Source organism: Suncus etruscus, chromosome X (genome assembly GCF_024139225.1).
Source record: "Suncus etruscus isolate mSunEtr1 chromosome X, mSunEtr1.pri.cur, whole genome shotgun sequence".
Classification (NCBI taxonomy): Eukaryota; Metazoa; Chordata; class Mammalia; order Eulipotyphla; family Soricidae; genus Suncus; species Suncus etruscus.
In genome coordinates, this window is record NC_064868.1 from 100,417,955 (window position 1) to 100,423,625 (window position 5,671).

Below are 5,671 nucleotides of genomic sequence, written 5' to 3' on the forward strand. Positions count from 1 at the left end.
CCAGAGTGATAGTACAATGGATAGTATGCTTGCTTTGCATGCAACTGACACAAGTTCAATCCCCCAGCTTCCCATATAGTCCCTCAAGGCCTCCAGGACTGCTTCCTAAATTCAAAGCCAGGGGTAAGCCCTGAGCATTGCCAAGTGTGGGCCCAAAACCCTAACAAACAAACTAGACAAGTTATATATTTTATAGTCATGAGTGCTGCAAAATACACTTACGATGGCTCCCAAGTGTGCCTAAAACATCGTTTCCACTGAAGAAACAACACATCAGGGGATTTTACATTCATACGCCACCTACCCCATTTGGCTTCTACTTTTCTTCGCACAGAGAACGTTATTAGATTTACATTTGAAAGGGGGAAAGGGTGGAAATAAAAATATAAGTAGATGTTTTGATGCATCAATTATTTTCTTCCTTTCTTTGGGCCTGGTGGGTCACAATTAGTGGTATGTGGGGGGCCTTTTCTCTGCTATCTGCTGGAGAGAGGAGTGTTCCTGGCAATGCACAAATGACCACAGTGTGCTTAGGCTGTAACATGGTATTCCAACAGGTAAATCATGCACTGAGTTCATTGAACCATCTCTCTGATTCTGTACTTAGTGGCTATGCAGGGTGAGATCACACCTATTGGGCCATTCCTGATTCTGTGATCATGAGTGATCCCTGGTGTTTTTTGGAGACCACATGTGGTGCTGGATATTTGAACCATAATTAGACCCAAGTGGCTGCATGCAAAGCAAGTGCCTTACCTCCTGTACTATCTCTCCAATCTCATGGCCTCATACTTTTTATATCTGGTATATTGCTGATGCTTTAGAAATTGGGAATTGTGGGCAAAAGCAGCTTTTGAGATGCCTCCAGCCAGCGGTAGGTCATCCAATAACTCATCGGCATTATTGTACATGCCTTGTTCCCTTCATCAGAGTCTAATCAGAGGGCTTCTGATGATAACAGGATGTCTATAGTTCCCCAGTTTTCACATGCCTCTGTGGAGTTTCTGGCCCAATAAAAATGCAAACCCAGAAGTTTTGAGAGATAAGAAAGAGTAATGTATTTTATTGCATGTGGTTGATTTCTAATTGATATTCCCTGGCATGGCATATCACTCAACTACTGCCAAGAATGACTCCTTGGCATAGAGTCTAGAGCACTGCCAGATGTGGCCCAACCTGTCCCCAAATGCAAACGTGTTGTTCCCTAGCTCCTCTGTGTCATTATGAATACCGTTATTTTAATAGGCTAATTTTACTTGAATTCATCCCTTCCAGCATAGCCCACCATTATGTCCATTCTTGTGCAATCTTCAAAGTAGATTTTATTCAGGAGCAATAGTTACAAATTATGATAGTGCAAACAAACCTGGGTTTGATCCATAAGGTTTCTGAGCCTACCAGGAATAATTCCTTAGGGTAGATCTTGGAGTAACCCCTGAGCACTGCCTAAAGTGATCCACAAACAAACAAAAAGATTGTCTTCTCCCTATACTACTACATTCTTTGAGGAGAGGGCCAAACCCAGCAGTGCTCAAGGACTGTTACTGACACTCTGCTCAGGAATGACTGACTCATGGCAGTGAATGGAGACCATATGTTGTACCTGGGATTCAAAGCAGGGTTTGCAGGATGCAAGGCAAGTGTCTTAACCCCTGTACTATTTCTTAAGGCATCAGTAAAGTTTTACATTCTTTTTCCAAATAATCTTTTCTGATTTTCTCTCTTTCCTCTGACCAATCCCTTACAACACACGAAAATGTTTTTTTTCAAGGATCAATTGTGCTGCCACAGTGAATTCATTTTTCATTTTCTTTTTGGTTTTTGGGCCACACGCAGCAATGCTCAAAGGGTTACTTCTGGCTCTGCATTCAGAATCACTCCTGGCAGGCTCAGGAAACCATATGGAATGCCAGAGAGATCAAACCTGTATTAGTCACATGCAAGGCAAACACCTTACCCGCTGTACTATAATTCTTGCCGCATACACAGTGAATTCTTATTTAAGACTACTATTGGCTGTAGATGGGTTTCAATGGAAGAACTTGCGTATAGGAGTCCTGATTTTGATCCATATAGCTCCCTGAGCACTGAAGGATCAACCTTCAAGCCCAGAGCCCAGAGTAGTCCCCAAGCACAGTTGGGTACAGTCCCCAAACTGAAAGTCTATACATAAAATAAAACTCCTCTCCCATATAGAATTTGGGTTCTTGTGGTGAAGAGACCAGAATTACATTCTGAATGACTCAAAGTCATTCTCCTTTGGGAGAGATGTTTCTTGAGATAATGCGATATATAAAGTTGTTCATAATAAAGTTGTTTCAGACACACAATCTTCAAACACTGTTCCCACCACCAATGTCCCCTTCTATCCACCAACACCCTCAGGTTCATTCCCACCCCAAAGACTGCCCCCGTGGCAAGTATATAACAAAACTATTTCATATTACTTGGTACAAAAAAATTAAAGGGATAGCAAATAGGATTATCAGAAGATAAATCAATACAATTCAATTTGTAATGATTGATTTATTTTTTGGTTTTTGGGTCGCACCCAGCAGCACTCATGGGTTACTCCTGGCTCTATGCTCATAAATTGCTCCTGGCAGGCTCGGGGGACCATATGGGATGCCGGGATTCAAACCACTGACCTTCTGCATGCAAGGCAAACGCCTTACCTTCATGCTATCTCTCAGGCCCTTGTGATGATTGTTATATGATTTTTTTTTACTTTTCTTTATCTAGTAGAGGACAATCAACACAAAGCCTGGCTACACATTATATCACAAAGAAACCAGCAACAGCAGAAACAGCAGCGTAGAGAGAACAGGTATGTAATTAGCGTTTTACTACAAAGGCCCATATACTAGGGATCTTATACAGGATTACAGGTAAAGATTATGATGGGAAATTACTGAGTCCAACAGAAACATTTCAAAACATTATGTTTGAATGCCTTACCACATTTAAAATAACCTGTCAGTTTTTCTGTCCATAGGGGTTCCTGAATACAAAGGGTGAACATCCTATGGTGGTACCTCAGTGCTCAGTCATGCTTGAATCATGAAATGAATCATTAAAATGGCTGGATAAAACTCTTTAACATACCCTTTATCTCTAGATTATGCCTTCTTTTAGGACCTCAAGTACATGACCAGCCAGATCACTGAAGCAACAACCGTGACCTACAGATTTTTACCACAGGGCCTAAGCATCGAACACGTTCAACCAAACTAACATGCCCTTGCTCTTATACCCTCTCCTCATTACTTCGTATTTTTGTTGTTGTTGTTGTCGTTTGATTGTTGGTTTGTTCTGTTTTGTTTTGTTTTTTTTTCTATTCTCTCTTTTTGTCTCCCTCTTCTTCCACCTTCTCCTCCTCACTATCATCAATTCAATCTATGTCAAATAAAAACCACACGGTTACCTCCTCTATAGAAAAGGAAAGCTGACATATAGGGTGCTGTGGACAATACTGCTAGGGTAAACACCTATATAGATAAACCACACTAACACAATGGTTAGTACTCGAGACATGTAACCTATACATATCCAAAAGTTGATCTATTAGTTTCCTTTCCTTACAAGTACTATACTTAGTACTCACCACACCTCTTGCCCTCCTCACCTCTCTACATTAATATACACCTAAGCTAACTTCTATATGTTTATATGTGGGCAGGAGCACACAGAGATAGAAATACCCCTTAAGGGACAAACCTAAACCACAAACAACCCATACCTATACCCTGTATAACCCCTCCCATATACTATTCCCTCTCCCTCCTCCAGAAATACGACTATCCCTTTACCCCTCAATCCCACCCCCGATATCCCCACCACATTATAACTCTTCACCCTCACTTCTTAATCTATGAGGCATCAAGACTGACTTCCTACCCCAGCGAGACAGTACCCACTACCCAAGTGAAGAGACACCCACTCAAACTCTCACCTCATTCCCGGCATATACACCATTTTGAGTTGCATACACAATGCTACATCTTGAGAAGTTTGCCTTATATTTAGAGATGCTCTTTTAATGCTTCCCTCATAACTGGTTTCACATCTATTTCTTGTCCATAAATTCTTGTATAGTTATTTGAAAATCTTAATAATAATCTAGTTTTATAGAGTATTCATGGAGAGGTGTTCATTGTGTTTTTTGTTCTATATATTCCCATAATATTCTGGCTTATACAATTTCATTTGATAGGTCTAATGTATATCTTATGGTCTTTCCTTTGTATTTAATCTCACTGCTTTCAATATTCTGTATCCGTCTTTGGATTTTATCATTTTGAGTATGATGTGCCTTGGAGTTTTGCTAATTGGGTCTATTTTCATTGGAAAATTTTGGGCCTCTTGGGCCTGTAATTCTCTACTGTGGAAAGTTTTTTCTCAATAATTTCTTTAACTTTTATTTCTTTATCACATCTGTCTTCCTGTTCTTCAGGGACTTCGGTGATTCTTATATTGTTCATCTTGAATTCATCTCATAGTTCTTTAATATGCTGTTCATTTTATTTCATAGTATCTTTCCACTTTCTGTTGTTTCCTCCTCCTCATCTTGGAGCTCTTTGATCTTGTAATCAGTTTCTGTTATTCTATTCAGAGGTTCTATTGACTTTTTTCATAAATTCAACAAAATACCATGTACTTTGTGGTATTAAAAATGCCACATTCAGGCCCGGAGAGATAGCACAGCGGTGTTTGCCTTGCAAGCAGCCGATCCAGGACCAAAGGTGGTTGGTTTGAATCCTGGTGTCCCATATGGTCCCCCGTGCCTGCCAGGAGCTATTTCTGAGCAGACAGCCAGGAGTAACCACTGAGCAATGCCGGGTGTGGCCGAAAAACCAAAAAAATGCCACATTCATCATTTCTATAATTTCTGACTGTAGAATTTTCTTTTCATTTCAACTCTCATATTTTCTTGTGTTTTGCTGACTACCTGTGCTATCGGTTTCTTTGAACTCATTGGACATTATGCTCTTAGTGTCACTAAAGACACTGAGAATTTACCTGTGTCTTCAGTGATATTGTTTTCACTTACTGAGTTTGGTGGAATTCTATATGTTTTCCACATTGGTTTTCAAGGGTTCTTGTGCTAGGAGTGAGTATTGTTATCACCATTGGAAGATGCTGAGGGATTAAGTTGGAATTTGTTCTCTATATTTTCTGATCATTTTCACAGATATGACTGAAACCCAACTACAATCATGCTAGAAATAATGGTGCTTATATATTTTGAAAAAAAGAATGACTGGAAGAATAGCTTTTATCAGCACATGGTTTGCTGAGTAGATCTGTCATGTTGCTGCATAAGTGTCCACATGCTTCAGGGCCCTTAACATGGCTCAGGTCATATGTAGAGGTTGTTGGGATTCATCCAGTAGGAATGGGCTCTGCCTCTTGGTCTGGAATAGGCCCAGTGATGTTAGCCAGAGGCAAGCTTAACCTGGGATGATGGAGCAGCAAGCAGAAAGTTTACTCATGATTCGTTTTTGGAACTGGCAAATTGAGTGCCTATTGTTTTATGGCTATCCTTTTTCACATTTGTGACTAAAGGAAACATTCGCAGGGAAAAGTTGTATTTATTCCATAGAGAAGAGGAAATAGAGAAGTAGGAAATGAAAAGTTTCCTAAGCAGAAACTACCCTTCAGCAATAAATAT